We start from the raw sequence: 24,236 nt of genomic DNA, 5'->3' as shown, positions 1-24,236 counted from the left end.
TCATCAGGAGCGTCCTGTACGGACGGCCTTGCCCCCCCCCCCCCCCGCTGCTCCCCCACTTTCCGCCGCTCCCCCCACCCCGAAAAAGCAAACTTCTAGAAGCCCCTGCCCCCCTCCCTTCCTCACTACTCTCTCACCTCAGCTCCGCCTCCCGACATCCTCCATCCGTGCCCCGCCCCCTTTTGGGGTCGTCGCCGCCATTCCCCTCCTCCATCGGGCCCCCCTTCCTCTTACCGGGCCCGTGCAGCGCCTCTCTCCTCTGTCCGAAGGCGCTGCACGGGCAAGAAGAAAGCTGAATCAGCTGATGCCTGCCTTCGCCTAGCTTCGATAGAGCGTCTTTCTCCTCCTGGGCCCGCCCCTGTCTGACGTCAGTAACCTACGTAGGTTACTGACGTCAGACAGGGGCGGGCGCAGCAGAAGAAAGACGCGCCATCGCGAAGGCAGGCATCAGCTGATTCAGCTTTCTTCTTGCCCGTGCAGCGCCTTCGGACAGAGGAGAGAGGCGCTGCACGGGCCCGGTAAGAGGAAGGGGGGCCTGATGGAGGAGGGGAATGGCGGCGACGACCCCAAAAGGGGCGGGGCACGGATGAGGATGTCGGGAGGCGGAGCTGAGGTGAGAGAGTAGTGAGGAAGGGAGGGGGGCAGGGGCTTCTAGAAGTTTGCTTTTTCGGGGTGGGGGGAGCGGCGGAAAGTGGGGAGGGGGCAGGGGCTGCTAGAATTTTGCTTTTTCGGGGTGGGGGGAGCAGCGGGGGGGGGGGGCAAGGCCGTCTGTACAGGACGCTCCTGATGAGCGCCCTTGCCCCCTCCCGACGCTTTTTTTTTATTTTTGTTTTTATTTGGAAGCCATGTGCTTGCGATTTGACTGTGTTTTGACTGTTTGTGGCATGCGCAGAGCAGCTAACATAACGCTTGGCTGCTCTGCGCATGATTTGGGGGCCGATTAACGATGTGTATTGTGATTCTTTGATACATTGTACGTTTCACTACCGATCTCAGCATGTGTGACTTTTTTTTTTGGTGCATTTTTCGTTATTTTAAAATCGTTAGGGACTTTAACGATTTAGATTTTTTTACGTTTGGTTGCTGCATCTGCCTCTATGTTAGGAAAGCAATTCTATTGCTGGTGATGACAGGGCTAGCTGATGGGAGAGATTCACGAGGGCGGCCCCCAAGAGATCTTTTAGATGTGCATATAATACTGAAAATCTAAGGGAAATTTGTCAGGGCATGCATCCTGCAATTGCAAGAGCTCTCTGCTTGTGGGCCCCAGGTGAGCCTGCCTCTGCTAGAGATTTGTGTGTGAAGGCAAGGAATGTCGAAAAGTATCAGCCTTATGCCTCACACCCAGTGGCAGCAGCTGGACCCGCTTTATATCCTGATTTAGCTCCATACCAAGAGCAGACCCCCCAGGCCCCCACACAGCATCCAAAACCCCAGTGCATAGGAACACAACCTGTTTTGCATTCTAATTTAAGTACTCATAAAAGTAAGCCATCAGTTAAATATTCAGCTCCTCAACACACAGATGCACCACCTGGACTGCATTCTGACCGAAGCTCCCATAAAGGTAAACCTTTAAGTACTACTACTACTACTATTCAGCATTTCTATAGCGCTACAAGGCGTACGCAGCGCTGCACAAACATAGAAGAAAGACAGTCCCTGCTCAAAGAGCTTACAATCTAATAGACAAAAAATAAAGTAAGTAAATCAAATCAATTAATGTGAACGGGAAGGAGAGGAGGGTAGGTGGAGGCGAGTGGTTACAAGTGGTTACGAGTCAAAGCAATGTTAAAGAGGTGGGCTTTCAGTCTAGATTTAAAGGTGGCCAAGGATGGGGCAAGACGCAGGGGCTCAGGAAGTTTATTCCAGGTGTAGGGTGCAGCGAGACAGAAGGCGCGAAGTCTGGAGTTGGCAGTAGTGGAGAAGGGAACAGATAAGAAGGATTTATCCATGGAGCGGAGTGCACGGGAAGGGGTGTAGGGAAGGACGAGTGTGGAGAGATACTGGGGAGCAGCAGAGTGAGTACATTTATAGGTTAGTAGAAGAAGTTTGAACAGGATGCGAAAACGGATAGGGAGCCAGTGAAGGGTCTTGAGGAGAGGGGTAGTATGAGTAAAGCAACCCTGGCGGAAGACGAGACGGGCAGTAGAGTTTTGAACCGACTGGAGAGGGGAGAGGTGACTAAGTGGGAGGCCAGCAAGAAGCAGATTGCAGTAGTCTAAACGAGAGGTGACAAGGGTGTGGATGAGGGTTTTGGTAGAGTGCTCGGAAAGAAAGGGGCGGATTTTACAGATGTTGTAAAGAAAGAAACGACAGGTCTTAGCAATCTGCTGGATATGAGCAGAGAAGGAGAGAGAAGAGTCAAAGATGACCCCAAGGTTTCGAGCTGAGGAGACAGGGAGAATGAGAGAGCCATCAACAGAAATAGAAAACGGGGGGAGCAGGGAGGTGGGTTTGGGGGGGGAAATGAGAAGCTCGGTTTTGGTCATATTTAATTTCAGGTGGCGTTGAGACATCCAGACAGCAATGTCAGACAAGCACGCTGAAACTTTGGTTTGGATGCAAGGTGAGATATCAGGGGTAGAAAGGTAGATTTGGGAGTCATCAGCATAGAGATGGTAGGAAAAACCATGGGATGAGATTAATGAACCAAGGGAAGAAGTGTAGATAGAAAAGAGGAGGGGACCAAGAACAGAACCCTGAGGTACGCCGACAGGCAGAGGGATAGAAGTAGAAGAGGATCCACCAGAGTGAACACTAAAGGTGCGGAGGAGAGGTAGGAAGAGAACCAGGAAAGGACAGAGCCCTGGAATCCAAGTGAGGACAGGGTATCGAGAAGTATGCTGTGATCGACAGTGTCAAAAGCAGCGGAAAGATCAAGAAGAATGAGGATGGAATATTGACCTCTGGATTTAGCCAGTAATAGGTCATTGGAGACTTTAGTAAGCGCAGTTTCGGTTGAGTGGAGAGGGTGAAAACCAGATTGTAGTGGGTCAAGAATAGCATGTAAGGAGAGAAAATCAAGGCAGCGGCGGTGAACAGCACGCTCAAGTAATTTGGAGAGAAAAGGAAGGAGGGAGATGGGTCGGTAATTAGAGGGACAAGTAGGGTCGAGTGAAGGCTTCTTAAGGAGAGGTGTGACCACAGCATGTTTAAAGGCAGCAGGGACAGTCGCAATGGAAAGTGAGAGGTTGAGAATGTGACAGATAAAAGGAATAAGAGCAGGAGAGATAGCATTAAGAAGGTGGGTGGGAATGGGATCAGAGGAACAGATGGTACATTTTGAGGAAGAAAGGAGAAGTGTAGTTTCCTCAATAGTAACTTCAGGAAAGGGAATGAGGGGAAGGAGAGAGAGGGGAACGGACTAGTGGAGGGAGAGGTGGTGAGGTAGAGAAAGCAAGGTTTATCTTTTGAACCTTGTTGTGAAAGAATTCAGCAAGGGTCTGAGGAGATAATGAAGGGGGAGTTGGGGGAGGGGGCACCTTGAGGAGAGAGTTCAATGTGGTGAAGAGAAGTCGAGGATTAGAGCCAAGAGAGTTGGTCAGTTGGATATAATAATCCTGTTTGGCACGTAAAAGAGCAGATTGGAAGGAGGTCAGCATGAACTTAAAGTGTAAGAAATCAGCAAGGGCCCGAGATTTCCGCCAGAGGCGTTCGGCGGAGCGGGTACAGGAACTTAGGTAGCGGATATTAGAAGTCAGCCAAGGTTGGGGTTTTGTACGCCTTACAGGGCGGGTCATCAAAGGTGCAAGAGTGTCTAAGGCAGAGGATAGAGTATTGTTGTAAGAAGAAACAGCCTCGTTGACAGACGTGGATGGTGCCACAGTAGAGAGGAGGTTTGAAACATGGGAGGATAGAGATGAAGGGTCAATATCGTGAAGATTCCTAGATAAATTAGATAAGATAGGACGGGACTGGGAGGGAGGAGATTTAAGTGTGAAAGTTAAGTAAAAATTCAGCTCCTCAATATGTAGACACTGAGACCCACAAGCAAGCGGTTAACATTTTAAAAATGCATGGTGAAAAGATGACATACTGGGACCAAAAACCCACTAACGTTCTCGCCGCACGGGCTCTGCAGGTCCTCTCAGTAAAGAACTGCGACAGGGAAGAGCCCCCCCCCCCCCTTGAAAGGGAAGAAGCTTTCATTAACACACACAGTAGTCCCATCAGCCCCTACACTAGAAGTCTAGGATAAGGGGTCCGGCCTAGTGCTCAGTGGACTCCACTCTGCAAACTGCAGTGGGACCCAGGGGGCAGACCTCTGATGTGGGTTGGACAAGGACACAGAAAAGTTTTGGCATTAGTACACACTGGTGCCGCTGTAACACTCACTAGCTTTGTACCTGCAGGGGCACATCCCATAGGGCCAATAAATCTGTCTACCTCTGCAGGAGACACCAAAAGGGGATACCAGTATGGAGATGTACAGTTTAAAATAGGAGATGATACATTTCATACCACAGTAGTGCAGTGCCCTGACACATCCACTGAAGTGATAATAGGCTCTGATTTTCTACACAAAAATAATATGGTAGTGGATCTATGTAATCAGATACTATGGAAGTGTCCTCACTATGAGTGGCAGAAACAAATTGATCCATATTACAAACCAAATGGCAGAAAATAGCAGGGATAATGCCAAAAGCAGAGCAAAGCAGATGGAAAGAACTCTTCCCAGATCTTTGGACTACAAGTGCCACTGACTGTGGGAAAATAGAGTCATCTGTAAAAGTTAAGGGAGAATCTGTGCTGCCCCAGAAACAATATCCCTATCCTAGGGAAGCCATCCCTGCACTTCAGGGTGTTATCTCAGATCTTATGAAGCAGGGAGTAATTAGAGAAACCCAATCTCCTTTTAACTCAGCTCTTTGGCCTGTAAAGAAGGCTGATGGCATAAACTGGCGCCTCACAGTGGACTACCGAAGAATTAACAAAAGTACACAAACTATAGCCCCTATTGTTGCCTCTGCAGTAGATATCTTAAGCTCCATCACTCCAGAGAGTAAGTGGTTTTCTGTAATAGACTTAGCAAACTGCTTCTTTGCCATCACTCCTTGTGACCTTGGAGAAGTCACTTTGTCCTGCTGCCTCAGATACCCATTGAGATGATAAATTCTTTAAGAAAGAGGAAGTGGCATAACTATCTTAGTTGCCACCAGGGATGGAGCACCCTCTTCTTCCGAGCAAGGGGATTGGTTTTCGCAAGCGAAGAGCTGTTGGTTCTGCCAGCCCCCTGCCCCCTCTAACCTCAATTTCTTGTTCCGGGGCAGGGCACCGACAGAACAGACAGCCACGCACCGGCTCAGCGCACTCCCTTGCAACCTGCACCTGGGGAGGACCGCCCCACCCTTGGTACACTAGAGGAAATAGGGTTATTGCATCTGAATCACTAATAATGCCATGAGCCACCTTTGGAAGGGAGCCTAAAAATCTAAATTACTGTTACTATTATAAGCATGGCTTCTCTGGTAACTTACTACACTGCAGTCTAATGCACATACAATTTTAAAATGTGCCTTTTATTTGAAATATCTTGAGGGGAAGACGATTTTAATATCGTTTGTCTCATGAAAATTTTAGCACCCTAATTTTCTTACAATATTAAAATTATAAATTAATGCTAAATACAGAAGGGGGGTGTTCTGCATATTTCATATGGCCATTACAAAATGTGACTCAAGAACTACTTTAGCACCTAAGAAAGGATTGAACATCTGTAGGCTTCAATCCAGTTCATTACTTATAAAGGGATTAAGGGTTTGGACAGTTTGACTATTGAATTGGTTGCAGGGGCTTCTGAAACCATACCCAGGTCAAAGCACATTCTTTCCGCTACGTGCAAACTTTTATGCAATAGAAACATGCATTTTCTAGAAGTATGAGCACACTTTAGCCACAGGGCTAGTAATTTTCTAACAGCTGATTAATATGGGCATGACACCTGGTACTCAGTGGAACTTAAAAACATAAGCACTGCCATAGTGGGATAGACCGAAGGTCTATCAAGCCCAGTATCCTGTTTTCAAGTAACCAATTCAGGTCACAAATACCTGGCAAGATCTCAGAATAACAAAACAGATTTTATGCTATTTATCCTAGAAAATGTAGTATATTTTCCCAAGTCCATCTTAATAACGGTTTATCAACTTTTCATTCATTTGTTGGTCTGACGCAGTGAGCCTAAGGGAAAAAGACAAAAAAAAAAAAAGATGCATTTTTAGGGCTTATTTTTTTAAGCAGAGATTGTTGGTTCATTAGGTCATTCCAAAGTTTGGACCAAGATCCCAAAATGAAGAGTCATGGGAACTATCAAGACGGAGCAAAGAGGGTGGAGGGAGAGCCACAAGATTATCATCGACAGACCAGAGGCAGCGGAGGGGAGTGTAAAGAATTAAGAGTTTGTTCTGATAAGAGGGTGCAGGGGGGAAACGAGACTTGTAGTCAAGAAGAATTTTGAATTTTATGTGAGCAGCGACAGGGAGCCAGTGTTCAGTGAGAAGAAGGGGAGTGACGTGGTCAAATCGGTGAGCATTGTGTAAGAGTTTCACAGCAGTTGATTGAACAAGTTGCATGCACTTGAGGAAATACAAATTATTGGCTTTAATTTGTGTTAATTAACAGTTGTGCATGCAACTGTAAGCTCTTTAAGCAGGGTCTGTCTTTCTTCTATGTTTGTGCAGCGCTGCGTACGCCTTGTAGCGCTATAGAAATGCTAAATAGTAGTAGTAGTACTGTGTGTGTGCAAATTCTATCATACACCTGGGAGGGGCATGGGTGGGTCAGAGGTTTACCTAGGAGTTAGCGAACAGTCTATAGAATACGAGGCGTTAACTGACAATAATTAGGTGTGAGCACTTACACCAGCCTTTGACATGGCACTAGTGATTGCAGAAGTGCAGACTTACACTAGTATTTTATAATGGCAGTTCTATGTGGAACTACCATTACAGAATTCATACTTAGGACTAGATTCGATAAATGAGAAAAATAATACTTAGAACTATTCTATAAACCACACTTACAATTAGGCACAGTTTAAAGACTAACGCTCAGCACCGGGAACCATGACTTATGTATAGGCACAACCATTTTCACCAATGAAATCCTGGTGTAAATTCCCATAAGTAAATTAGGCATGGACCCTGCTAATTCCAGACCAACGCACATAAATTTTAGGAATGCCTCCAACCTGCTCATGCCCCTCCTGTGGCCATGCCCCCTTTTCAAATCCACACACTAGAATTTACAAACACCTCGTTATAGAATTTGCGTAAATAGATGCACATGTAAATTCTAATTATTGCCAATTAGTGTCAACAGTTGTTTGCTATTGCCCAACTATCAGCGCTGATTGGCTTGTTAATCAATTAAGTTGCCCGTGCAAATTGGACACGTGTCCAAATTTGTGCAGGCAACTCAAAGTACCATATACAGAATCCGGGGGTAAGTGTGCCTAAATTTTGGCACTCTTCCTTGAATCCACAACAACAGATATTATATTTTAATATTATAGCATGTTTCATTGCTTAACTTCTGGATAACATTTTAAAAGAAAGAGCATAATTGTGTGTGGGAGGGGGGGTATAATTTGTGAGCTCCTCCATCCCTTGGCCTTGAATTTATTTATTTCAGCCCACCAAGGACCCTTTTCTCCCTAAGATATAATTTTGACTTTGGTTGACGGCGAGCACCAAACCTCGTCATTTCATTTTCTAATGCTTTTGGACTGCAAACAGGAGCTGCCATCCCCAGACAAGACTGTTGCCAAGCATATTGATCCTTCCACAGAGGCCTTGGGAAGATTTGAGCGCAGTGGCTTAGGGTTAATACAAAACATACTGCTAGTCTAGAAATCCAAACTCAATATTACAGTGACAAGCTTCCAAGAGTGCATCAAACAACATGAAAATCAGCTTGGCATTTTACAAGCAAGTACACAAGAGCAAACCACAGGAAAGGCTGCTATAATGCAACACAATCTTGAAGATATCGCTAATAGGAACCACTGGAATAATTTAAGACTTTTAGGATTATCTGAGGGCCCAGATATGATTAACTTCTCGGAAAAGCTCTTACCCAAATTGTTGCATGTGGACTTTGCCAAAGTTTTTGAAATAGGACAAACTCATTGGGTATCTTTCTGTATCATAATACAGCAAAAATATACTCATCCTATAAGTCACCCTTTCATATATGCAGATGATGTCATAATATACATTCCGTACAAATCCAAACTGACTGAAATCACCAACGAAATCAAACTCAGCTTAAACATCATGGACAAATGCATTTCAGCTAAAACTCAATAAATAAAAAACATTGCCTTATCCTCTCATCCCAACATAGCGTGGACAAACCCTCAACTATCAACACCCCAAACTACACCCTTCCTATCTCAGACAGCCTGAAAATCCTCGGCGTTACAATAGACCGTAACTTAACGCTAGAAAGCCAACAAAGAAAATGTTCCACTCAATGTGGAACTCAAACGCTTGAAACAATTCACAACCTGGTACAATCAATGGTACTAAGCCACTTATTAGACTACTGCAATGGAATTTATGCGGGATGCAAGGAACAGACCTTAAAGAAGCTTCAGACCGCTCAGAACACAGGAGCTAGGCTTATATTTGGAAAAACGCAATATGAAAGTGCAAAACCCTCCGTGAAAAACTACACTGGCTCCCAATCAAAGAGTGCATTGCCTTCAAAATCTGCACCCTGGTTCACAAAATTTTGTAACATGCAAAACGTTCTCCCTGCAAACTAGAGAGCTGCACGGCTTCCGTCCCCGCGGGAATCCCGGGACGGAGGCAGTTCCTGCGGGGTTCCCGCGGGGATGGAAGCAGTTCTGCGGGGTTCCCGCGGGGACGGAGGCAGTTCCTGCGGGGTTCCCGCGGGGATGGAACCAGTTCTGTGGGCTTCCCGTGGAAGTGTAAGCTGCACCAGTCTCTCATCTACCGAATACCAATTTATTTGAGTGCGGTCTCTTCCTCCTCTTCTTTCTTGCTTTAACAGCATAAATGTGGAAAGTCTTCCATTAAGGAGGTGGTAGAGTCACAAATGATGATGGAATTCAAAAAGGCGTGGGATGAACACAGAGGATCTCTAATTAGAAAATGGAAGTTATATAAAAGCTAACCTTAAATGGCTGCATGTGTGTGGATATGTCAAGTGACACTTAGATGGCGACTCTGGCTGTGATGAACTAGAGCTGATACCTGGCAGACTTGTATGGTCTGTGTCTCATACATGGCAATCTGGTGTAGGATGGGCTGGAAAGGGCTTAGACAGCAACTTCAGTGGCTGGAACATAAGGACAGTGCTGGACAGACTTTTACGGTCTGTGTCCCACAAATGAGAACATGAATAGGCTGGAGTGAGCTTCGATGGCAACTCCAGCAGTTGGAACATAAGGATGGGGCCAGATAGACTCCTGTGGTCTTTGTTCCAGAAACACGAAAGAAAGACCATAATCAAGTATATAATATCACACTCGTTGATTTAATGATGAATTGATCATGAGTGTGACTATTGGGCAGAGTGGATGGACCGTTCAGGTCTATTTGCTGTCACTTACTATGTTACTGTTAATCCTCTTTGCTCCCAGGCTGGTGCACAGACCTCAGCTCTGACACAGGCACAAGAATCAGATGTCGCCTGACCTACTGGCGCGTGCATGTGGCGTGAATGGACTCATCCTCAGCACACACTGCCAGTGAATCAGAGACAAATCTTACATGTGCGCACCAGAGTGTTCCAAGTTCCAACTTCTATTCCTTCCTTGCCTACAGTGCTGTGGCTCAAATCCAGAAAGGGAGCTGACTGGAACTTTCTTTTATGTACTATTAAATTCTTACGGGGATGGGTGGGGATGGGTTAAATTCTTGCGGGGACGGGTGGGGACGGGTTGGAATGGTTTTAATTTTTGCGGGGATGGGTGGGGACGGGTAAGATTCCAGCGGGGATGGGTGGGGACGGGTAAGATTCCAGCAGGGACGGGCGGGGATGGGTAGGATTTCTGTCCCCGTGCAACTCTCTACTGCAAACCCTCAGCATTTCACTATAATCAGCACTTAGTTCCTGAGGAAGCCTGTTACCGGGGTGAAACGGTGGCCCCCGTCAAACGGTTAAAAGACAGTGCTGTAAAAAATTCAAGACCAGTGAAATCGGCTACAAGCTAAGTGTTACTTTTCATTCCTAAAAAACTGTGCTGCTGAGAGGATTATTTTGACAATTTTGACAAAGAAGTAAGTATTAAAACTATAAAAGATATAACACAGCAGTAATTACCTTTGGAGCTTTTTTAACCCAATGATAGAAATCGAGCACTCTTTACGCTTAAAAGTCTTTACAATGTAATAGTGCTTAAAACCACTGGCACGTTTGCTGATGGTTTCTGAGGGTTTTTTTCTACAGAGGAATACTTTATCACACTTGTGAACAACTGACTTGCTAGAACCGTTTTGTTTTTTTTTTGAGAAGAGGCTTGCCTGGGACCGGACGTCAGCCCGAACTGCTCCAAAGTTGTCTGCTTATGAAGGTGGGTCCCGGTGGGAGTCAAGGGGTTCTTCCGCACCTTCTCTCTCTTTCCCCATTATTGATGGATGTCTGGAGCCGTTCACAGCAGTGCTTGAGGAGAGTATCTAAGCGCATCTGGTGCAGTAAAACACTACGACGCCATCTTGGATCCAACCTCCATTCCAAGGCTTTTAATGTAGATGTATTTATTATAATTATACAATTCCACTACCATTCCCTCTATTAAAGTTGATTTATTTATAATTACTAGAGCTGTTGTGCTATATACCCTTTACTGCCATACAGAAAACACACTACAAAACTACAGCAATATGTTTAAGTCTGCATCCATGTTGTTAGTGTAGACGAGAAACTTGAAACTGCAAGACTTAACAGAACTAAATATTAGCTACACATCCGTAAACCTCTTTGACACTGACATCACAATGTAAATACTCCAGCTTCAGAGGAACACAAGTGACTACTGAATGGAAAACTGTAACCCTGTTGTCTGTGCAGCATCTACGTTTGCAATAAATAAATGACAAAAACAAATAGGGGACTTAAATACTTCATCATGACACTTTCTAACTGGATAAAGGCGCACTTCAAACTAACTGCATTCATCATTGGAAAATCGGAGCAAATCAGAGCAATGACACTGACATTGTTCTTCCACTCCCGGAAGGGGGAATCAGCGTGTGACACTACTAAGGACACCAATGCCAGACACGCTACAAAAGTGAAAGTATACAACGCAGAGGTCAAGCAGCTGAGATCTCACGGTCTCTTTTCTAAGCTCAAGGTGACAGATTGCCAGCAGACTTGGCTTAGCGTTTAAAAGCTCAATAAAAAGCCACAATGGACCCTCAGAAAGGAACAAAATGTTCCCCATCCCGTGGACTGATACAACCAAACTAGGCAAAAACGAAGCATGCATGGTACAGAAATACCAGTGAGCAGCTCGGGGGCAGGGGAGGAAGACGGTACGAGTAATAGTGAGGGTTCTTTCAGCAGCGGGGGAGCAGGATACCAAGGATCAATAGGCCCTTGTTCTTCGGTAGAGCGCCAAAAACCTGTACCGGAGGCAGAGGATCCTACTGCCACCCGCCTCTTACCTGACTACTAGCGAAGAGGGGGGACCTAGCCACCAAACCCCGCAGAGCTCCGCCAGCTCGTACACTCATGGAAGCAGCCATCTTGAACCGGAAGTACCAGAGCTCCACGTGGCCGAGCACAGGGGGGCGGGCCGGAAGGGAGGATCCCACTAGCACATATCACCTTGCAGGAAGGCAAGGAACTCATTGCAACTGTTCTGCTGTGCGCTTTTCCTTTACACTTGCTGCCCTGGTGTTATCTGCCTAGCTTGGTTTATGTTGTTGTTGTTGTTATTATTTATGAAAATTGAAAAATTGGAACCAAGCAAATCAATACATGTACAGAAAAGTGATATAAAGAAAACATCAAATGAAGCTTTTATAATAACAACATCGAAAAAAGGGGAAATTATCACTCAAGTCCATATTTTTTTGATCCAAGATTTACAAGGGGGAGAAAATATAAGAAGAATTAAACTAGACAAAAAAACTATTGTATCAAACTGGGAAACAGTGCTAACACCAATAGGGAGCATGCCATGTTCCCCAGATTATACGTTTAGTGGCCAAAAATGTCAGGTGTAGCTACATATTTAACTGATTGGTATCTGATAATATATTTACAGAGAAATCTTAGAAGTATCCCTAATCCTAAGGACAGCTGGTTTCATTAACAAAAATTTGTTTTGAGTTTCCCTTGGAAACAATTGTATCTTAAAGGCCAAGAAAATGTTTCCCCTGTTCTTAAAAACAACCAATCTTTATCTGGAGTTAATGCCACCTTAGCCAACAAAGTAGCTGCAATGGCTGTCTCAGAATCCAAAGATTCTAATACGGCAGGCAGAAACATCCAGATTGGACACAACATGAGCAATATCCTAACACACCTCTGAAGATTTAGATGGCAAATAATAAACGTATGAGAAAGGTGGTAATTTTTCCTCAGGAACATTCAAAATTTCCAGCAAATAACATTTCAGCATATTCCTGGGTGTTACTGAGAACACGCTGGGAAAGTTCAGGAAACAAAGATTGTTCCTTCGTGCGTAATTGTCAAAGGCTTCACATTTACCTCTTATATTCAATAAATCTTTTATAAAAGTTTTCTGAGTCAATTTAGTCTTTTCTAAATCTTTTTTTAATTGCTGTGTTGGACAATTAGAAAAAGATTAATGTTATTTGTAGCCTTGTGGAAAGAATATTTCTCTCTCCATTTGCTTTACTGCCTTAAGGCACTACTTAAGGTCTCGCTGGCAGTGAGTCTAATAGGTTTTGACATTTTCTTAGGGAAAAGGTTTTTGCAGGTGGTTTATGGATCAGGAGAGGTAGTAAGGCTTATGGACCCTTTTACTAAACTGGGATAACAGAACACGCTTAGAAAGTTGTGCACCTAAATTCTAATCAGTGCCAGTTAGATCTCATTATTGCTTGTTAAGTGCTGATATCAGTGCTCAATAGCTTAAGCTTGTTAAATTACGTATATTGTTATAGAATCAGTGCTGATTTTGGTGCCAATCTCTAGGCACATATAGAATCAGGGGGTTAATGATTCCTTGTTAACTGGGAGCAGGTACCAATGCATTAACCTTAATGTTAACCCAATATCTGAATTAAAAATAGTGGGCATGTCCCCACTAGGAGAAACATTAAATCTGTAGGTACTGCGCAGTAACTAGAAATCTAACGCTGTGTGCCAAACTTCTAATGCACGCAGGCAAAAAGGCATGGTTGTGGGTGGGGAAGTGGGCATTCTGGAATTTATGCATCTAGTTATAGAATATGGCCCATAAGTACATAAGTATTGACATACTGGGAAAGACCAAAGGTCCATCAAGCCCAGCATCCTGTTTCCAACAGTGGCCAATCCAGGTCACAAATATCTGGCAAGATCCCAAAAAAGTACAAAATATTCTATACTGCTTATCCCAGAAATAGGGGATTTTCCCCAAGTCCATTTAATAATGGTCTATGGACTTTTTCTTTAGGAAGCCATCCAAACCTTTTTAAAAACTCCGCTAAGCTAACCGCCTTTACTACCCAGTGCACCTAAATCTACGTGCTGGGATTTACACCACATTTTCACTGGTGTAAATGGATGCATGTAAATTTAGGCGCTGAAATATCAACTAAGCATATACTATAATCAGTGCCTAAATCTAGACACCAATTACAGAATACACTTAGCATTGATTTCAGGGCCGATATTTTTAGGCGCCATATATATGGAATCTCCCCCTAAGTGCCTCCTATTTAGAAGGTGGCAAGAGGCCAAGCATTAGCTTTGTGTTTGGTACTAATTTCTGTCCATGTACACTCTCTACCCATGTACACCAATCACACGGAGTGGAACAAAAAGACCTTCAGGGGCAGGACAATGGGAAATTCTTCACTAGAGAGACCAGACATGGGCCGTGTTTCAGCAAGTGTTCACCTGCGTCAGGGGTCACTTAAGTTTACAGAGTTCTGTAAACTCCGATATTAGAAGTGGGACTATGTTGCTTTGCCTCTTTTAGTGGCACATCTGCAACTGCTTTACACAGAACTCTGTAAACTTTGATGACCCCTGATGCAGGTGAACAGTTGCCGAAACACGGCCCATGTCAGGTCTCTCTAATAAAGAATTTCCCATTGTCCTGCTCCTGAAGGCCTTTTTGTGCTTTTTGTTCTGCTCAGGTTTATTTGATATACCTCTAGTTAATCATATTATCTAAGCTGTTTAGAATTGAATTACAGAATAACAGAAATTTACAATAATACAATATTATACATCAATGCTAAATGTAAAATATACAAGATATATCAAAGTGGTGCTGATCTCACACTGTGCCAGAGTTCGCTGCAGCCAATTTGAAAGCAGAGTCAGCTTGAGCAAGAGTGAATAGGAATCGCTCCTGCCCTGACCTCACCGCTGGTCCACCCAGGCTTCTAAGGTAAAGACGGGGAATCCAGGAGCAGGGAGGTGGTTGCTGTCTGTAAGGGTGGGGAGGCTGCGTGGAGTGTGGGTGATGAGCAAAAGGGGGAGAATAGGATGCAGTATGAGTCTCTGTAGTATCCGACTGTTCGGTTATCCAACAACTTGTCGGTCCCAGTTATCTCAGATAATCAAGACTACTGTGTGAAGAAATTCAGGCATTTGGGTTCACTAGAGGTCTCTTATTTCCTAAAGTTTAGCAAGGTAAAATAATAATCAAATGTACTGTGTTTGTACACATGCACAAACAGAAGAGGATGATCGAAGGTGAAATAAGTCCCAAAGAGAAAACAGTAGTATCCAGAAATTGGTAAGTTTCAAAGTACAGCTGCTGCACAATAAGTTTCTTTCCTTTTTTTTTTGGTTTGAAGTACACATTGTTCCTTTCACCAGCTGTGAATTCAGGTTTGTTCTCAAATGAAATGAATTATACATAAGTTGATTTGTGAAGAAAAGTCTGAGCAACCTCTGCTTAACACAATTTAAGTCGGAAGTCCTGGGCTTCAAAGCTTGTAACTATTTTTGCAGCTAAAAAAAATGTGGCCGCAACAGATGTCACATGCTCAAGACTTTCTATCTTAAGAAATGGAATATAACAGAAACATGTTGCTTTCTGAAAGGTGGATGATTCTGCTCCATGTTCTAATTACAATCCGGTCTTAGAATGAAGTGATGAGAATTAAAAGTATCTGTATTTTTATTATCGGTTCAGCTAAGCGTAGAGCTTTGTTTGAATCTCCTGGCAGTATTATACATTGGGGTTTTCTCAGTGTTAACTGCTAGAGCAGAGCTGTGATAAGGTGCTTTGTGGGATTTTCACAGTTAACATGCGGTAAACTAGGCGGCAAGTGCTTTTTGTGTCAGGGGGCATTGGAAGGGCAGAGAGTGGCTGTGGAAGGGGTTGGTAGATCATTATCAAACCGTGTTAGCGGCTCCCAGTGCGGTAATGCTGACAAAGCCCATTCACTTTGAATGTGCTCCATCGGCATTGCTGCACCGAAACCGCTAGCGTGGCTTGATTAAAGAGGTCCTCAAGGGCCTTTTTACAACACCGCGGTAGAGGTACCATGGCATTGTCGTGTGCTAAATCGGGACTACTGCCAGGCTATCGCAGGAGCCCAGTGGTAGTTCTCTGCGTGCGCCATTTCTGGGGCAATAAAACTATTTTTTTATTCTTGTAACACCGAGGCTTATCCAGCGGTAATCATTGCCCCATTACCGCCATGCTAGTGAGGGAGCCCTTACCGTCACCTAAATAGGTGGGCCGCCGAGAGGGGGGCAGGGGGGCAAAATTCCCCAGGCCCAGGACTCCAAGGAGGGCCCAGCGCCAGGGTCTCTCACTCTTTCCTGCTCCCAGGCAGCCGGCACCACAGTCTCCAGTCTCCACCTACCTTCCCTCAGCTCCCTTCTGTCTGCCATTCGATCCTCTTCATTAAAAAAAAAAAAATCTCAATATCGGAAGCGCAACGCCTCCTGTGTGAAAGCAGCAGATCACCTCGGACGGGCCTTCCCTCACTTTGTCCTGCCCTCCTCTGATGCAACTTCCTATTTCCGCAAGGGCGGGACACAGTGAGGGAAGGCCCACCTGAGGCGATCTGCCGCTTTCACACAGAAGGCAATGTGCTTCCGATTTCAAGATTTTTTAAAATTTAAATGCAGGGGGCCGGGTGGCAGGCAGAAGGGAGCTGAGGGAAGGTAGGTGGAGACTGGGCACTGCGGCGCTGGCAGCCTGGGAGCAGGAGAGGGAGGCGACAGCAGTAGCAATTGGGGAGAGGTGGAGGCGGGCTGGTGGCGATCCTTGGGGGGGGGGGGGCTGGGGGCGGCCTTGCCCTGGGCCCGGCTCAATCTCTCTGGTAAGGGCTTCCCCCGGTCCTGGTAAGGGCTTCCCCCGGAAATGGCTGAGTACTGATCTCTGTGATTAGTGCAGGGCTATTTCTTTTTTTTTTGTCCAAAAACAACCTTTTACCTGCTGTGGTAAAAGAGGGCCTTGGCAAGTGGCAAATCCATGTGCCGATGCCACCACAGGTCCCTTTTTATTACAGCTTAGTAAAAGGGGCCCTTTATTGCCTAACAATTAATGCAGGACCACTTACTCTCTGTATAAGAGGCGCTATGTGCTTCTGCCTTAATCAGGACCAGGTGCTGTGCATTAATCTGAACGTTAACAGGTGGCCTGCAATAAAAAATAGTGGGAATACCCCCAAGTAAGTGCCAGGTTAAATTTGCAGCTACCCCATGGTAAAATACCAAATTTTACCATGATTTAGTAAAAGGGTCCCGTAGGATTTGAGGTTTACAATGAGTCATTTAAAAAATGCAAACTTCTTGTCATCACAAGGTTTCTTTCCCATTTTGGAATGCTTTGATATGGCAGGTGATTGGAGAGAGGGCTCGAAGTTGGTGCCTGTGGTCAGTTCAGTCCTTCTGGATGATCATACTGTTTGACAGCCAGGATTTAATCTTTCTCATCACTAATGGTCCATCCTCAACCGCTTCTGCACAAGTCAAGGTCACTGCAAAGCCTGCCTCAAGAGATGGGGAAAGGTGAATAGTGGCCTATGCAATTGCAGAGAAATACAGACAGTGTTTCAGGTCATTGATTCTTGTCCATCATTGTACTGCTATGAATTTACAGCCTGTCTAACTGACACAGACTACTCAATAATTACCGTGGATTCTTTTGAATTCGTATTAGATAAATGAAACCTTTATTAGAGGAGCTAAATTCTACATTGATTAAGATATATGACATATACATATACAATGATTAGCTAAATACACATAATGATTAGCTAAACAATCATTACATCACTGATCTCTACATCTAAGCAATGCTAAGAGTTCTTAGACCAGGAAAAGAAGCAATAATACATACATACAACATCACTGGTCCTTACATCATCCAGGCTCTTAACATCAGCTGGGGGGGGGGGCTCATTACAGTGAAAGCCAGGAGTCTTTTAGACCAGGAACAGAACCTCTGCGCAGTACGTACATTACTTACAGATGAGCTCCCGATTTTACTGAAAGAAACTCCCCTTTTTATTAGGCTCACAACTCATGTTCAGAGCTGAGGAAAATTACAGAATGCTTCTCTGTCTAGGTAAACAAGCCATACTGTGGGAATGTGGTCACATGCTCTCCAACGCCAGGTGGCCAGGCTGGAGCCAGAAAGCAAATGCCATACACCTCTTCACATACCAAATTAATTAGAGCTGTGTCTTATCTTCCACATTCCAACTTGTTTTCACACAATCAAAGTTAAACAATCATTTTAAAACAGAATTACTTCTAATCAACAATACAGACCCCGAGTGCACTGGTCAGTCAAGACAGAGCTGAAAAACAGTCTTTAAAATTCACTTCCATTACAATCATAGAGCAATGAGACTGCTATTGCCTGGCTGACTACACATGGCAGTGTTCGCACACAATAAGAATTCTCCCTATTGACAGTGATATAGGGAAGGCAAGTTTAAAAGCCACTTCTACACTTAAAAGAGTGCTTTATGTATGACAATAATTTATAAAATTTCACATACAATATGTGAATAAAAGTTATGAGCACACAGTTTGCTCGTGCATGACTGTACCTGCAGTGAGCACAGGCGTTCCTTGGGGCAAGGTTGGAGAGGGATTTGTATTTATTTGCATAAATTAACCCAGAAATGTTCTGTGTGGTGAAGATGGCAGTCCTGGTTCCAATTCAGCTGGATACCCAAAGTAGCTGCAGGAAGAAAAGGTCAGACCCAGTGATAATGGAAGAATTAAAATTCTCTGGAGACTTAACCATTTACACAAATTAATAAGAACCGAGGCTAGGGTGGATCACATTTAACCAAGTCAATGATAGGGATACAGAAGACAGAGAGGAGAAAATATGTCAAAGGAATAGGAGTTGAGAAGGCAAACAAAGCCATTGGTGTGAAATGATAGGTCAGAAAATTCTTCATTAACAATCTAGAAAAACTGCAGAACACAAACAGAAGTAATAACGAAGAAATAATAAATAGCCTGCTACCTGCAACTACTCTAAATCAGTTTGCTTCAAAGATTGCTTTAGGATGGTGATCTATAAAACATATACAAATGGAGAACCACACTTTGTCACTGGGAAAGTATCACTGTTGGATGGGGGTGATGATGAGATGTCAAAAATACACAAGAGGCTTTTTTGGCTAAAAGAAATAGATTTACAGTTGGTGGAAATGGGATCAAGGGAACCTGTATGTGTAAGAATTATTGCTGATGTGGATAGAGTGGAAGAAGTAATAATCCTTCACACCTCTGAGATGTAACAGCATATCATGGTTTTGAACAAGCAAATACTAGGAATGAACAGACTGAAGGCAGAGTTGCAGGGGCATATTGACCCAAGAGAAAGCTGAAGGTACAATGTGAGATCAAAAGTGACTTGAGAGGCTGCTGCATCCACTTTCCATGCACAGAATAGAATGGCTATGGGACTTAATTCTGCAAAATCTGAGCTAAGAAAACAATGTCAAAAATGTCAGGAAAGTATGAGCATGCAGTCCTTTTTGCACTAAATTTTAAATACAAGTTTGTACAGATCAGAAGGCACTATCCCAAGATGTTACAGTCCAGCTGTGGAATACAAGAGGTGCTACAGACTCCTTATAAATGCCCATAAATCTGTACACCCCAATCCCCCCCCCCCAAAAAAAAAAAAAAAAAATATTCAACAAAGCTCCCAGGAGCCCTAGGAATGAATACGTTTACTGCTGTCTCTTGTCACATGTCCAGGCATTTAAAATAATAAAAAAAAATCTGTAGTTGCCTGTTACCTCATGCAAAATGTGTGCGTGTGTGTGTGCTGCAACTATCCATCACTATTTGTATAAAGCTCTATTAAAAGTGAAGACTTTTCTTACCTAAGTACACAGTTATGGAACGCTTTGCCGCGCAACATAAAAACTACTTATGAACCAACAAACTTTTGCAAATCCCTGAAGACCTACCTCTTCAACAAGGCATACCAACCTGATCAGCAACTATAAATGTATTATCTCACCACCTTATCTACTATCTGTACTGTTATTGCTTATATCTGCTTATTTAACTTTCACTTACGCTATTCTTTATGGCATCCCCAACTACCTATTATAAGCACTGTTTTCTACTTATACCTATCTGTTCAATTTTCTGTTCAATATTGACTACGCTACACTGTATGCAACACTAACTATTTTCTCCTAATCCATTTTCTACCAATAACGACACATTGTAAGCCACATTGAGCCTGCAAAGAGGTGGGAAAATGTGGAATACAAATACAATAAATAAATAAACAAATAAACAAATACAATTTTTAGAGTAGATAATTAGAATTTGAGTGATAATTAGAATTTCAGGAGGGAATGAGGGTAAGCTGAGGGGGGGGGGGGTGACACCCCCCCCCCTGACTGTACTCACTGTCAAAAAGAGAGAAGGGAAGGGGTGAAGACGTAGCCCGACGGCTAGAGCAGGGTTCAAACCTCACTGCAGCTGCTTGTGATCTGGGGCAACTCACCTAACCCTCTACTGCTTCAGGTACCCAGAACACAAGCTGTCAGGGGACAGGAAAATACTCACTGATCTGAATGTACTTAATCTTGAGTTGCAACTAGAAGAAAAGAAAAGGCATCAGCTGAATGCAAACCCCCTTTCCTACCTCTTGTCTCAAGACATTATGGAAGTAAGTCTGTAACTGTGAACCTAGGGGATCTTTTACTAAGCAGCTAGCACAGAATTTTACCACACATGAAATGTTAGCACAAACCCACATTATTTATTTATTTAATACATTTGTACCCCGCACTTTCCCACACAGGGCAGGTTCAATGCGGCTTACATAGTAAATGGCAAACACTCATTAAACAACATAGTAAAACCCTGCATTACACCAGGTTTTCATTGGTGCAAATGGTTGCGCCTAAATGTAGTCACGGTCCCCGGCGTTAAGCGTTAGTCTTTAAACTGTGCCTGGTTTTCATTGGTGCAAATAGTCACACCTGCCATGACTGGACTTGATTTAACATCACTTCAAGAAGTGACATTAAATGCAACAACACTATCAGCACTTCAGTAACACAATTGCATAGAAAAACTGCTCCAACATTCTTCAGCTGTATGATCTCCCCCCCCCCCCACACACACACATCTTCTAGTCTTCCCACTCCCTATCGACAAATCCCACCTTCTAAAAACAAGTCCCACAACCTTCAGGACCTACTTAGGGGTGACAATGGTGGTTCAGTGGCCCATGGCAGGAGCAGTCCCCTTCCATTCCCATGCGGGACTGCATCGGCGGAATCCAAAATGACACCAATGCCCTCTAGCAGTAGTTTCACAGTACTACCACTAGGGGGCATTCTTATGTATAAAGGACCAATTGTTAAGCATATGTCTGCATGCATCATTTGCAAGTGTAGGTCAAGCCCAGTGTGCACAAGTGAATCTTAGGCTGTATGTATGCATGAGGGACTGAAGAGGAACTATAAATTGCCTAGGACCTGAAGAAGAAAGAGAAGGAATTTAGAGGCTATGGTTTGAAGAAAATACTAGAAAAGAGAACCTAGGGCCTTGTTTACTAAGCTACACTAGCAACGCTAGCACACCTTAGTAAACAGGGCCCTTAAAAATAATTTCAACTTTATAAGAACATGACTTTTGTTGATGTGCCAGTGCATTTCACTGGTGTCCCATTCTTCTGAAACTCATGAAATGAGAACCACTTGTTATGGCATGGTTTCTTAAAACTTTCAGTACCATGAAAATGCCAATGGAGCGATTCTCCAATCGGCAATGTTCCCTAGCACTCATACTGCCATAAGGGCATACTCTGGACATGGTACATTCTGCATTTGCCCTAGGCAACCACAAAAGAAAGCTGTTCAGTCTTTTTACAACTAAAAGTTATGATTTGAAAGGCAATAACTGTCAAGATGTTTTCAGCATTTTAATATTTTAAATATATAAGCAAGAGACATCTCACCTTATGTCTATGTTTTTCTCAAAAGAGTAGCAAGCTTGTATGCTGAAAGCCTAACAGAAAATACTACAGTATTTAGGGGTCCTATTACTAAGGTGCCCTGAAAAATGGCCTGTGGTAGTGTAGATGTGTGTTTTGGGCACGCGCATAATTATTTGTTAGCGCACCTACAAAAAATGCCTTTTAAACATTTTGGCTGAAAATGGACGTGCGTCAAAATGAAAATTGCTGTGCATCCATTTTGGGTCTGAGACCTTACCGCAAGCCTTTGACCTAGCGGTAAGGTGTCACGCAGTAACCGGGCGGTAATAGTCGACACGTATCAAATTCCACTTGATGCGTGTAGCTGCTGCACATTGGAAAATAAAAATATATTTTCCAGACGCGCGTAACGGATGCGCACCAAAATTGAAATTACCGCAAGGGCCACGCGGTATCTGGGTGGTAACTCAAATTTGGCGCATGTTGGGTGCACGTAGGTGCTTATGCGGCTTAGTAAAAGGGCCCCTTAGAGTCTAAACATGTTTTAATTGTAATTATTTACCTGTATTCAGCATGGAAGATGCATAATTTATTAGATGTATTGTTTTTAGCATTCTAAATGAAGATGTATAGATCAATGTAACATGTTTTTCCATTCTGATACATGTATCTTGCAATACAATATATCTTGCACAATCACAATGCATCTTTTATCTATTAATCTGTATCAAAAAAAGATGGTAGCAAATGTTGTCACTATTTTATCTGCTCCTATGTATGAAGTTTTAGTACAAAATTCAGAAATGCTAACAAAATCATATGTGGATGTTTATTTGGAAGAATTTTGGGGTCTCCACTTCCATATTTTTCATCTTGGGAATGTCAGGAAATGTTCCCACATCTCCTTGTTTGTTTATAAAATACTGAGTGAAGTGGATTGGGTAGACAAGAATCACTTATTTACTCTTTCAAAAGATAGAAGGACTAAGGGACATGCAGTGAAGCTACTAAGTAATACATTTAAAACAAATCAGAGAAAATATGTCTTCACTCAACATGTAATTAAATTCTGGAATTCGTTGCCAGAGAATGTGGTAAATGTACTTAGCCCAGCAGGGTTAAAAAAAGGTTTGGATAATTTTCTAAGGGCATCTTTTACTAAGGCATGCTCACATTTTTAGCACACACTAAAAACATGAGCATGCCTTAGTAAAAGACACCTTAAAAGAATAAAGTCCACAAACCATTTTTAAGATGGATTTGGGAAAATCCACTGCTTATTTGTAGGATAAGCAGCATAAAATCTGTTTTACACATTTGGGATTTTGCCAGGTACTTCTTTTCCTGGATTGACTACTGTTGGAGACAGGATATTGGGCTTGATGGACCTTTGGTCTGTCCTAGTAAGGCAATACTTATGTTCTTCAGTTGCTTGTATAGTTTTGAGAGACAGATTAACATACATTTATTGGAGATGAAACTATGATCTTCAGGTACAGGTTGTGATTCTGAGATTTCAGTTTTATGGAAAGACAGATGTCAGCCTGAACATTTTCCCTTGGAAGACAGAGAGTCTGAATCAGCTGGTTTAACAGGACAAGAATTGCAGCTTTTTAATTTGACATCTCAACGAATAATATAATATAGCTGGAGGCCAGCATGAACTCCAGAAATTTTGCACTAGGCTTACCAGGCTTTACTCCTATTGCATTCTCTGTCTTCTTTTATACCAAACGACTGGATATAGGGAAGACAATTTTCAAAGTGATATCCATGGGTATAAAATGTTTTGCCAGCATGAATACACAGTTGAAAGTTACCCTCTCTGTATGTGGCTAAAAGTCTGAAAGAATGAAAAATCGATTCACTTTTACCTGTTCTACACCGCTCAGGATTTTATAGGCCTCAACCATATCCCCTCCTCAGCTGTCTCTTTTCCAAGCTGAAGAGCCCTAACCTCTTTAGCCTTTCCTCATATGGGAGGAGTTCCATCCCCTTTATCATTTTGATCGCTCTTCTTTGAACCTTTTCTAATTCCACTATATCTTTTTTGAGATACGGTGACCAGAATTGAACGCAATACTCAAAATGAGATTGCACCACAGAGCGATACAAAGGCATTATAATATTCTTGGTCTTATTTTGCATCCCTTTCCTTATAATTCCTAGCATTCTTGGTTTTTTGTGCCACCGCCACCGCAAACTAGGCAGCACATTTCAGCATATTGTCCACAATAACACCAAGATCTTTTTCTTGAGTGCTGACTCCTAAGGCGGACCCCATGATCAAGTAACTATGATTTGGATGATTCCAAATGTGCATCACTTTGCATTTGTCCACATTAAATTTCATCGGCCATTTGGATGCCCAATCTTCCAGTTTCCTAAAGTCTTCCTGCAATTTTTCACAATCTGCATGCATTTTTACAACTTTGAATAGTTTTGTGTCCTCTGTGAATTTAATTGCCTCATTCATGGTTCTGTTTTCCAGATCATTTATAAATACCTTAAATAGCACTAGTACAAATCCCTGTGGCACACCACTGTTCACCCTCCTCCATTGAGAAAAATGGCCATTTATCCCTGCCTTATTTTTTCTGTGCAATAACCAATTCTAAATCCATAGAAGGACATTGCCTCCTGTACCATGACTTTTTAATTTTCTCAG

The sequence above is a fragment of the Microcaecilia unicolor genome, chromosome 6 (assembly GCF_901765095.1).
Source record: "Microcaecilia unicolor chromosome 6, aMicUni1.1, whole genome shotgun sequence".
In the NCBI taxonomy this organism is placed as follows: Eukaryota; Metazoa; Chordata; class Amphibia; order Gymnophiona; family Siphonopidae; genus Microcaecilia; species Microcaecilia unicolor.
Note: the sequence above shows the minus strand (reverse complement) of the source record.